A 13495-nucleotide genomic window follows, 5' to 3' on the forward strand; every position below is an offset into this window, starting at 1 on the left:
AAATCTTTTATAATACTAATTAAAATATTTGAGGGGAAAAATCGTATGCCATATTTGTGTGTTTAAAAATCACACTACATTCACCTCAACAAATTGTTATGAGTGAGGTTAGCAAAGAATACATTTCTAACGCAAAACCCTTTTTCTTGCTCTTATTTTGACATAGTCCAGAATTCAGAAAATGAGACCATAAGGTGCAAAATTGTTTTGGGCAGGTTTGCTCAAAGCAATCTGGGTTTCCATCTCAGACACTGGTATAGTGCCTTGGGAATAGGGCGACACTGGCAGGTAGCACTATGCCAACTGCTGATGAAGGTAGCATGCAAGCAAAACATAGGACATGTGCTAACTTCCAATATGTTTAAGTAACATTTGCTCAAGAATCCAAATACCCACCTTTCTCCTTAGAATTTTGCAAAGTACATAGCTTTGAATTACAGCATGTCATGGTCAAGTACATCAAGAACAATGTCCTTTCTTTCAGCAACACAATACTGGCAAACAGCATTCCAAATATGTCTGAAGTAACCTTGCTCATCAATTTTAAGTATGCCAAAACAAAAATATTCAAAAAAACCTTACTATCCAAGTATAGCTAAAGATTTTGTTTGCCAAGTCAGCTCTTTAAAATAAGGCTCATAATTCCATGCACATGGAATGACATACAGCACAATACAACCAGTGGGAACTGAACCGCTTTAAATGACTCAAGTTTTCTAAAGCATTGTTACATTTAGAACATCCTATATCACTGTGAAAACATTATTATAATGAAAGTTGTAAGAATTAAACATTTGACCTTCACATTCAATAGATCTGTTCCAAAGAATGCAGGCATGATTTTTTTAACCCAGCATGTAGAAATGATTGATTCAACATGAGTGCAGGACTAAACTCATGGCTTGTTGATATGCTATAAACAATGCCCAAAACACTAACTTTTTCAAAATTCCTCCCATTTTGAAAACAAACTCTTCTATCTGTATGGCGACTAAAACTACTGTAGCAGACCAGACAGTAAGTTTATGTAAAAACAAATTACTGGGTTAAAGCTCCTTACACAAAACATGAGAAATTGCAGGATTAAAAATTAATCTCTTCTAGCAAGCTGCATTAGTTGGGGCAATTCAAAGGAAAATTCTTACTGAAAATCAAGGGATAACTACATATCAGTTTGCCTAATGGCTTGGGTGTTTGATGGTGAAATCATGGAACATGGGTGTGCTCATTTCTGAGGGAGAAGGTGGATCCTAACTTGCCAGCATCACTGCTCTAATGACATGGTCTTAAGTGGACAGCAGACTCTCCCCTCATGATGCAGGGAGTTGTTATAGGATGGACATCAGTGTGGCCTCCAAAGCTACAGATGATAAGTGGCGTAGCTGGCCTCTGTGCTGATGCAAATGCTCATATACCCAGCACGGGAAGAGCACCACTAGTGACAGGGTTTGCCCATAAAATGAAAATGTTCTTTGCCAGAATGTCAGCAAGAGAATAAACTACCCTCATGTCTGTCTGCCTAGACGGACACCCTTCACCCGGACAGCATAATATGCAAATTCAGGGGAGAAATGTCAGCAGACACAGGGGCAAAATAATGCAAAATAAAAATTAAGAGCAAACAGTGGTCAATAAATATAGAATATAAATGCCCATTTAAGTATACATGAAAATTCTTAAAATATCTTGAAAAAATCCACCCACTCCACACTGGACAAACCTCAATCTGAGGTCACAACAAACATCACATAAATTAATGTTCAACTGTATGAAAAGTTAATTAAAAAAATTAAAACAGTTTTGAAAGGGAACCCCCAACAACCCTCCCCCTCCATGCTCCAAAAAGCCCTACTAAATAAAGCAATTCTGAGATTATAAAAAGAATAAAAGGAAAAACTCCGTAAACCCCACTGTAAGCCAGTCTCTAAGTCCAATCCTCACAATGTTAATTTGTTGACAAAGTTTGACACAAGAAAACTAAAGCTTTCACCCCACCAAAAATGTCCAATGAACAATCCAGTAAAGTAATCCTTTATTAGGTGAATCCGAGAATCATGAACTAGATTTGCTGAGTGGACTTCAACCTAAAGTAAAACAGTGAACACTAATGTAAATAAATCCTCCAATAAAATCACATGGTGAAAATAACCAGTCAAATAACCAGCAGGAATCATTAAGTCCCAGGGAAAATAAAGCATCTAATCCAACAATTCAACTCATCTCCTTAGTATCTAAATAGGTTCAATTCCATTCTTAGTTCTCCCAAAACATAACTAAAGTGCCCAAAACATCTAAAGTTGATGATCAGGAAAACATGATGCAACGTTTACTTTTTTTTTCTTTTACATCTTACATCACTCAGACATTCCCTAGCATGATTTCCTAAGTGCTGAAAAGTCTGGCCAACACAGAATACCTCACAGAAACACTGTATTAAATACACACCATCACAAATAATCTTACGTCTAATACCAAAAAGTAGATGCAATTTTACTAGAAAAAGTATTGCTCTACAAATAAGCATGGGCAAATATTACAATGTCCACAGGGGGACGACAACACAACCCTGGGCTAAACAAATTTTACTGATGGACATTTACAGTTACATAAACTGAGACTTAGATTTTTACCCTTGCAGAAAACTAAATCTGTGATTTGATATCAAAAATAATTTATCATCCTTAAGTATACTTCAGTGTCTGAGAAACTACTAATCATATTAAAACTGGTAACATATTACAGTAACAAATTCCAGCTCATCAGATTGATGAGCATTCATATTATACTGTAATCATTTCTAGACGTTATTTCTCAATTGGTGATCCATATTTTCTCCGAAGTTAATCTTTTAGCCCCTATCAATACACCTCTCTTTCAAATTATGGGCCATGTTTTTCTTCTCTATATCAAGAGAATACATTATTTTAATTCACATAAATTGAGCTTTTGGAATGGGTTAACAATATGCACTGGTTGGCAACTTTCTGCATTTAAAACAGCATTTGTAGAAAATGGTGTTCTACCAAAACAGCAATTAATTTAGATATACGGACATCCAAAAAGTCAACAGTAAAATTTTCTACCCCAAATGTAAAGCTCAAAGCCAAATCATTACAATTACTACAGAACAAATAAACCCATGCACAGATCCACATTTATCAGAGCAAGTATGTTACTAATCTTGGTGACACTTGACTGTCACAATCATTCTCAGAGTAAACAAACAAAAAAATTTCTCAAGTACATTGAGTGAAGTGATTACACTCAACACTGGGGAAAAAGATAAACCAGTTAAGCTCTTCAGTAGTGTGAGGCAAGATCTTAAATACCCCAACACTGCTAAGATTGGATCTTTCACCAAGAGCGGACAGTGGTAGAATTCAAAACAGCTCTTCTTGCCTGATATTTATTCCAACAATTTGCCCGTCTTTTATTTCAAAATCACAGATGTGATGCATCTAGCCATCTACTTGATAACACTCGCCAAGTGTCTTACCAGCCGTAAAAGGCAGCAAAACACTTCTCACTTATTTTTGTACAAAATAAATATAGCATGAAGACCAGCTCACAGGAACGGACTACACTTTAATGAGCGCTTTCGTCGGCGTAAAACCATCTGACTTCTTCAGATTGAAGAAGACTGAAGTAGTCAAATGGTTTTACGGGGACAAAAGCGCTCATATTAAAGTGTAGTCCGGTTTCTTTGCATTAAGGTAAATTTTTTTTGTCTAGATTGATTTATTGTTTAGTTAAATTAAGAAGTTCTTTATAGAGATGGAGATTGGAAGGAGTTTTGAGTTTATGCCAGGTTTTCCAGGCACAGTCTCTCCTGTGCATGAGGGAGAAAGTGTCTACTTATCCAGACAGCAAAGTTGAATTTAACCCTTATTTTCCTGATAGGGCCAAGGAATTAAGAGCATTAAGGAAGATGTTGTTACATTTTAGAACTTCTTCGAGGGAGAGTTCAAATAGAAAAGACCAGTTGATGGTGGAGTCTCTTGAGGGATGTAAATTCTTCCAGTCAGGCTAGTGGAGTTTAAGTCATTGTGGTTAAGGAGGAGACCTAGTCAGCATGAGTACATCACCAAAACAAGGGCATAGTAGACTAACAAAGGTGGTGCTGAACGTCAAAGAGTGAGTTTTGTTGACTTTTGTTGAGTAACCTCTCTCTAAAAGGTCTTGTTTATGCTGCAGTTAAACGTGCAGTTTTAAGTACTGGAGCATTTCTGAGGAGGAAGAGGTTTAGTAGGACAGCTCAGAAGGCAAAATAGGGAGCATCCCATAGAAGCCAGTATAGGGGTGGGGAAAACAAGACGGCTTTTCATGTGTCTGAGTAGCTAAGGCTACTTATTCCTCCCAAAAATTTTTTTTTTTTTTTTTGCTAGTGGGGGCAAAGTATTTGGAAAGGTACATTCCAAATTGCTGCTATTGGCTATTTACCTGCCCACACTACAAATGGTCTCTGGATGCTCCTTTCAAACTAGTAAGCTCTTAACGATCAAACTGAAAGTTTCCCTTCTTAGAATGCTAAAGGTGGAGTTAACCCTATCCTTCATACCTTCCTGCCAGTCTACTGTACAGTCCATTATTAAGATGGAAGGTCAGCCTGCTTGTTTCTTTTCTGCTATTTTGTAGCACTTGTAATCTTTACCTTGTACACTAGCAATGAAGAAAAGTGGGGTTAAAGCAGAGTACTGCATCCAACACCATGTAATAAACATTAGGCATCAATGTCAGCACAGAGCAGGGAAGCCCAACATTGAGACCTGGCCATAAGTGTATGCAACCTGGTACAGTTAAGATGCCTGCAACAGCACCTGCAAAATCAGCTAAATACTAAGGCTGCAACAATTTTTGTTTGATCAATTGTATGGTGATGAAAACTGCTACACGAACACTGCAGAAAAGTCTTAGCACCAGTACGTTAACAAATGGCACAAGGCACACGGGACACACAGGGGAATATCTACAACAGACAGCGGACCAAACAAATTCAAAGAGGAAAGTCAAGGTATTCCAATTTCCAGTATTTTTTTTCCTATAACCACAAAAACAGCCAGGCAGATGGTGATACTTGCAGTCAAACCAAAGAATTCTTTGGTTTGATTGCATGCATTTTTTCCTCTCTCATCAGGGATGTGGAGTCAACATATCATCTCTTATTTCCTACATGGCCTAAATCAGCTGCATGAGATTTATGAGAAACAGAAGGTCTGAAAGCAGCCAGGTCTCAGGCAAATCATCTCTTGGCAATGGATCTGGCTATGGACAAGGAGGTATACGTTCCACCAGTGAAGTAACCACCTCTGTACCCATAGGTTTGTGATGCTTAGAAGTTAGAGCTGCCATTGGAATTGATGCAGCTTGAGTTGAGATCATTTTATCAGGTGAAGTTGGAGCTGCCTATGATGGGAACCTTGATCACGAGTGGTTTTCAGAGTGGCAGGTGAATGCTTTTTCTACTACTACTTTGGTGATGGCCTTATCCTGCAATGAGTTGGTAGGCCTTAAATGGTCAGACTCTGTGTCAGAATATTCAGAGTTAGGAAAGTGGGATCCGGTGGAGACTCTCTCTAAGATGTGAGCTTGTCTTGATAATGAAAACAAGGTTTTCTGCCCTTTACAAACCAAGTAAACACAGAAGTTACACTACTCACCTAAACAAAGGACATACCACAGCTGAAAATTGCTGGGTACAATAAAACACCTGCAGTCAATCTCTTGGAACAATGGCTTGTGCACTTTAAAGCTGGTCAGTGGACAGGCTCAGCTGCTTACAACAGAGTCAACATAAAATGAACAAAGGAAATATCCATACCACATAGAAAACATGAAAAAGGCTAAGAAACGATTACCTGAACAAAGATTTAAAAATTATACCTGGGAATGAACCTTTACTGAACAGAGGAAACACTACTGAGAGTACTTTAAGTTTGGACACAATGATTCCCCAATGTGCAGCAACAAACTGGATAGCTTGGAGCAGAAAAGCATTATGGGAAAATGACAAGCAAGTGAGCGTTTCATGTGCAAAGTGGTCCAACAGCTTATGACACAGTCCTGCAAGTCACTGAGAGCAAACTTCATTTTAGATCAAGGAGGTTACATTACTCCTGTATAGGTCATTACTAAAACCACAACTGGAGCAGAGAAACCAATTGTTTCTCACCTATACTCCACTTGGGGATAGAATGGAAGGATACCACAGAAATAATGGAAATGAAGACAAATGTAATGAAGGGTTAGAGATGCACTAAATCTGCCAAGCGCAAGTAAGAAAGGGGAGGCATGATATTGGGTGAAAAGACACGCACGTGACACTGGGATACAGCTTGCGGTCAATATAAATGGTATGGCTAGGTACATTCACCAGGCAGAGAATCACATTTAACCATAACACTAGGAAGTAATTTCCCTTGAAATACTAGTGTTAGAAGTCATCTGACATGGCAGCAGACTAACACCATGGAGTTTTCCAAGATCTGTGATGGATCTGACATGGTAGCAGACTAACACCATGGAGTTTTTCCAAGATCTGTGATGGATTTAAACATATTAAAAAAAAAAAAAAAAAAAAAGATGAAGTCCCTTGGTAGTTTTGGGATGAAAGTGCTCATTTGAATTTATTAAAATCTTTGTGCTTCTTTGTCTGTGCAGTTTGTGTGCAATCCCTCATCTTCCAGAGTGTTGCCTCTTGGTCTGGTTCGTTGTCTTGTTTTCTAACACTCTTGCTAATTGCTTTCTTAATTAAAATACATTGTTTGTTCAAGATATTGTGACTGCTGTTTTAAAGAGGCTTGTATGGAAAGGCAACTTTCCTCACACCATTCCATTCCAGGAATACTTTCCCCTTCACCCCTCCTTCCTATGTCTAACTTAAAGGCTAGAAGACCTTGTAGAAAGAAAAAGGTTCCATATCATGATCAAGAACATCAAGGTTGCAAAAGAATTCAAACCCTGACTGAGCCTTTAACACAGAGTCCCCACACCCTCCCTATGAAAATGACTTTGCTCTTTGTAGTCCATTAATATAATCATTGCTGACATAGCAGCCTCTTGGGAAAAGGGAATTCCCTGAGATTCATTAGAAAAATATGCATTTTCACACTTTGAGATAGTTACAGAAGTGACCACTGCAGTCAGTGCAAACCATATACAAGTAAAAAAAAATCATAACAGATTTTGTTTTTACTGAACACGGTTAGAATTGATAGGTGATCACTGGGGTCACATGTTCTCCTCTAGGCTTGCATAAAAGTAATCTTTTTTTTTTCCTTTCTCTTGCTTAGTTTTTAGTGATAACAGCAGGTTCTGCTTTGAGAGGCTTAGCAAGATTTTAACTTTGAGCCCCACAACACAGATATGCCAGTTCTTTCAATGCTAGCAGTAGTATGTCAGAATGCCGATAGCTGTGAATGGTAAATGAATGAAAACTAAGTGAAGGTATGGACCGCAACAGCCACTGTTCAATCTTTGCAGAAACTTCTGTCTGGAATACTATATGACCCAATATAAATGCGCTCTTCATGTGCTAAATCACTTCCACAAATGAATTGATGTATTAGCAAGACTAAGGAACCACATCGCAAGTTCATGACATTTACAGAGAGGCTTGCTAAAACTTTTCCATCTCTGAAAGAATAAAAGAGGAAGAAAATATCCTTGTCATATTCTCTCTCCAAAAGGAGTAGGTAACTGTTTGCACCTCCACCTGAGGATCACATTTGTCACTCTACTGTAGAAGCCTTACTGGCATTTGAAATAAAGTTTAGGTGATAAAAACTACTTGCTGTATTCCCTAATGCCTACAGTGGCAATCAGTATATGCATCTAATCCTGAATTTTGTAGACAGAGGAAAGTTTTGTATTAATCTGCCTTCAAATACAACACCTTTTCATGGGATTTCTGCAATGCATGTTCACTTGGGTATAAATGCTTTCTTATCTTAAATGATTCCACTTGTTTTTGTACTGCTGCCACTTTATTATAAAAGATTACAGAACACTGAAACTTCATTTAAACCCCAGTCTCCAGGTTGGAGAAATTAATACATTGTGCTATGCATTGACTTCAGCTTACTACTAATAAAAACAATGAGTCAGGTAAGGCATGGAAACTGGGTATGGAAACTGGGTTTTGATGTACATCTTGCTTATGGACAAATCCATTGTCAGTACTTTCACAGTAAAGCTAGAGTACAGTCTCTTATGGCCATATGCAAAATGATGGCATGCAACCTTGGTTTCAGGTGCTACGAACTGAACCTATGTCAAGTGCATCTGTTCCTTTCCTACACTGTCAGATGCCTACAAGCAGAAGCCATAATTTTACTTAATGGTACAGAAATGCATCTATCACAGTAAACATTCCAGGTCCTAACTCCAACATTCTCATAGAGTATAAAAGTTAACTTTGCTCTTGCTGTTAGTATATCAATGTTACTTCAAATTCAAAGAGCTAGTAAAGCAAATGACAAATACCTGCATGTGCTTAATTTAACAGTAAAATTAAATCCACAGGTAAAATGAGTTTTTGTAGTGTTGTAGTATAACATCCTCTGTTCTTCATATAAAGATTAGTCAGAAAATTCGTTCTCTTGAAAGTTTCACATTTTTTTTGTGACCTCTAACTTGATCACATGTACAATTTTGGGCACTGATCAATAATAAAAAAATACAAAAACTCCATACCTAACTAATGTCATGCAGTTTGAGACGTATTCCATCCTGAAACACGAGACACAGATAAGAAACAAATGTTGGAATCTTCATTATCTCTGGAATGGAACCAGTGAAAATTAAATGAAACAAAGATGCTAAAGGCACAAAAAAGTGTTTAGGTGACATTATTGGAAAAGGAAAAGCTCTGGAAAAGGGGTAAAACTTGACAGTGGAGCCCAACCTACTGGTTTTCTGCCTTTTTCTGATATTGGCTTTACTATACATCTTAAACTCTTTATAAGATGGCCAGATATGTTGCATCAGAACCACCCTGCTTTGAGAAAGAGAAGTCAGTGGCACGTTTGCTACCTTTTCAGATGCACAAAGTGGGATATTTTTATGAAAATGTGAAATTCTGAAGGATAAACCAAGCACACATACTGCAAAGTACAGAATTTCACTTAGTTGGCAAAATAAAAGTCCTCTTGCACTCCTGAGTTTTTTTAATCAGATTGATGCATTTCAGATACAAAATAATTTTATGCATTTAGGACAGAAAATTTGGGAAATATTTATTGTAAAATCTCACAACACTGAGTGGTCTGTTTCCTTTTCATAGTTAAAATGGCATATGCTATGTTTGTTTTAAATACTGGGTCAGTTTATGATACATTTGCCATCATTTAGTGCCATGTTTAGGCAAACAAAAGTTGTAAAGCTCTGTACTGAATATTCTCTTTTTTGTTCCTCCTTTTGTTTTTGGTGAGTTTTCTTCTTTGCTTAATATTCTGTTTCAGGTCTTCCTCTATTAGTGATGTGAGGGGGGTTTGGCCTTCTGTGTAGATTGGTGTTCTTGAAGTTAATGCCTGTACTCTTCTGATTCATCTTGTGCTTCTGCTGATAATTCTGGTAGTTTGAGGATTTCTTATTTCTTGCTAGGTGATATTAATGATTTTGGTTGTTTGTTATTTTCATTCTTTTCTACTTTGTGGCATAATATTTAAGGTGATAAAATGCTACTGCTGTATTTGCATATAGTTGATTTAAAAAAATAACTAAATGAATAAAAAAATTGATTTTAAGCAAGTGACAAACAAGATATCATATACAACAAACTGCAAACGCATGTATTATGTGGTTAACGCAGACACTGACAAAACCATTCAGCAACCACAGGCTAACACAATTAGTACCAATGAGAGAACAATGGATTATTAAATTCAAAACCAAATATAAATGTATAGAACTATATGCGATCAATAACTATATCCAAGTGAACTAGAAAAGTGAAAGAAACAGCTAAATACACGTTGAAGGGGAAAAAGACAGTATAAAACTATGAAGTATAAAACAAACTTATGCACTGAGTCAGCAGTTCAAGGCTGATATTAAAGTTCACTCCAAAGGACTAGTTACATTAAGTACCAAGAGGGATCATGGGACTTTAGTTTCTTCTAGATAATGGGTATAGTACCCCAACAGCCCTGTGTGTCCAAGTGTTGCTTAAATAGTATCACTGAGCTGAGCTCCTCAATGACCTTATTTAAGCAAAACTTGGACATTTGCTTGGGAGACCATAAATTCATCCTGGGGAGCAGCACCTATGCCCCTCATGAACAGGGGCAGTCAGTGCTGACCATTGACTCAGTAATATAGACCATCTAACATGGTCAATTAGGGAATATGAATATAACAGGCTTGGAAAAGTTCTAGGGCCATTAGCCTAGTAACCTCCTATAAACCTATGAATTACTTCCTTTTCTGGAAGAGCCTTCAAAACAGCCCCACTTTTGAGAATGCATCTGGTTTCTTCCATTCAGAGACAATATATGCTCTGAAACAATGGAGACTAGGCCATAACCTCCAGCAACCCCTCCTGTTGTCTTTAAGGGATAAAATCCCAACCCCCCCCATGCTTATTTAGAGTAAAGCATAAATGTTTATATGTGAAATCGGGGGTTCTTTTGTTCAACTGCACGGGACTTTTTTACCTATTTGTAGCATTTTCCAAGCCATTTGGGTCTGTCAGTTGAAATGTAGCATCACATGGGTTTGCCACATTGTTAGTCTTATGTGGTAAAATGGCTTCTGTTGTCCGCTTCTAGTTTCTTCAATTTGGATCTTATACCACGTGGTGTCATCTCTACTTTTATTTCACTGGCTTTCTTTCAATTTTTGTTTACACAATTCATTCCCCTTTTTGAGCTGCCTGTCTATCATCATCTTTCCTTAAGTGTCCTTGGTACTGTCCCCCAAGCCTTAATGCAATTTTTCATTCTTGCATTGTGTATATTACATTTTGTTTTGTAGGGGCACTTGCAGAATTAGTTATGGCTTTCTTTCTCTGTATTTTAAAAATAGCTGTGTTCTCCCCACCTTCTTGTAGGTTTGTGGGTATGCTGGATATTTTTGAGTTGTATTCAGGTTACTGCTGTATATGTATTTTGTATTCATGTGATTATATTTGCTGAATTATTTTTGTCTGGATGCATTTCTGCATTTAATAGTTTAAGGCTCCTTACAGGTTTCTGGTTGTACCTACCCATTTTTGTTACATTACAACGTGTTTTGTTGTTTCTCTTCACTAAAGCTTTTATTTCTAATGGTGGTACTTATTTGTGATTTCTTTAAAATGTTTCCACATTTATCAATGGAAAATATTGAGGCCAATTTGCTTTTTGTGTTCTGCATCATGATAGCATAATTTGTTTCTCATGAACAGCTCATCTCATTTTTGTGTGGCAGCTCTTGGATGGTAATGCCCTCCTGGGGAATGGTCATTCTTCAATGATATTTCTTGTTTACTTTTGTTGATTTTTTAATGTATGCAATCATGTCTCATTGCAGCCATGTGCATTTTTTAAAATGTCCATTGCTTAATCAAGCCAATATTATTAGCTGTCAAAAAGAATGTTGAATGAACAAATACATACAACTATATCTCTGGTGTGGGTGCTGGGTGAAAAATTCACCAGACAAGCTCATCTACTTTGTTAATTAACAAGCATGTTCTTCTTTACAGACATTGTAAATTATAAAGAAGTTTGCAATGGCCATGAAGAAAAACTGCTGGATAAAAAAAATTTGTTTTCCAACGATTGTTAAATCGCTGGGTATGACATGTGACAAGTGGACAGTATATTTAATTGTCATAAACACTGCAGTATAGAACAGAATTGCCTTATGTCACCAAAACACACACATGGACAAAATGATAAAAATGATCAAAGGACGGTGAAAAAGGATCTGTCTGTTAAAGAACTTTAAACTTTGGCAAAGGAACCATGGAAAGTGTATGTGAATTATTTTGTGTAAAAATAGGACAGTTTGCTTTTCTTAAAGGGTATCAAATGTATTTATTTTTGATAAAGCTATTATTTTAAGTAAAACTCCTTTCTTTTATTCTCAAGAGTGGTGTTTTACCAGTCACTAAAATGAACACCATCTCTGGAAGGCGACACTTCTGGTAAGCTTTTCATCTGAAGGCGGACACCCTGCTAGGCAGCAGCAACCCCAATAATACAAGAATATATGGAACAGAATGACAGCTCAAATATGAAATTCTTAAAATAATGCATACAAAATATCATGGAAGACACGGAGTTGTCAGTTCTTTATAACCTATAGCAATCAAAACTAAAATTGTAGCTATATTACCTTAATTTACACATTTTTCCTTTTATAATTCGATTGTTTATTCATAGTAACAAGGGCTAGGGCCATAAATACACTTCATGGTATTACTCTTCAGAGATCAAAAAATCTACCAAGACAAATGAAACCCGCCATCACTTGATATTTTATTTCTTCGGTGCTAATGTTTAGCACAGTTGTAGCTGGGTTTGAGGCATCATGGCCTTTAGTTAACTGCATCAAGTTAGCTAGTCCGTGATGAATAGGCCATCATTTGTCATGCTAGCAAAAGGCGCAACATATTTATCATTTGTTAACTGGATAAGAGAACAGGTCCTTAGATTCCTTTAAGACATGACCTGGGACCAGAGGCATAAAAGTGATGCATCTTAAAAAAAACAAACCAAGTACACAACTACAAAGAATAAATATGCCATTACAAATTTGCTAATGGAGTAAACTGTGCAGCAGGAAGTTTGAAACACATAAATGGATACACGTACATTTAGGATGAATGTAATGAAGGTGGTACAGTGACCATAAGTTGCACTGTTGCTTCACAGCAAGCAGTTTGTCACTTCAGTTCTTGGTCTGCATGTCCTCCTTATGATCATGTAGGTTTTATCACAGTACTCTGGTTTAAACCCACATATCACACAGATGCAGCATACAGATCAGCAATTCTAAATAGTCCACAGTGGTGAGTGGTCAGTTTGATACACAAATAAAAAAAAAGCATAGTCCTGGCACTTTATATCCGTTTCCTACTTATCTAGTAAACTGTGTGCAAGGCAGCAGCTGTTCATGGGGTTGCTCTGGATATGGATGTAGCCCAAATGCACTGGATGAACAGGAGGAATGAATGAAAGCAATACAGAGTATAACAAGGTAAGATATAAAAGTGAATGGATAGTCCTTAACGGGTATCACAGATATCAAAAAACAGTGACAGATGTGAGAAGAGTCTTGTTAACAGGTTGTGTTCATTTCTAAGACAAGCAATATGCTACTCATCTGCTTGTCTGAATTTATTAAAATTTCTTTTGCTTAGAATCTGCATGAAAGTGGTCCTCCTGAGAGTAACAATGCCTTGAAAGGTCTTATCAGAGGACAATGTTATAAAGTAGCACTTATTTGTGTGGAAAGAAAGGTTCAATGCCCAAATGCAAAATCTGAAAGTATGGGTACTTAGAAAAATAGC

General features: G+C 37.1%; 1 protein-coding gene across 5 annotated transcripts in view; it reads right to left on the reverse strand.

Annotated features, from left to right (window-relative positions):
* Nucleotides 1-13495, reverse strand: part of CADM1 (cell adhesion molecule 1) — a 1905513-nt gene that overhangs the window by 322139 nt on the left and 1569879 nt on the right. The gene's annotated exons all lie outside the window — the stretch shown is intronic.

This window comes from Protopterus annectens, chromosome 8.part0 (assembly GCF_019279795.1).
Source record: "Protopterus annectens isolate FY-2018-M chromosome 8.part0, PAN1.0, whole genome shotgun sequence".
Taxonomy (NCBI): domain Eukaryota; kingdom Metazoa; phylum Chordata; order Ceratodontiformes; family Protopteridae; genus Protopterus; species Protopterus annectens.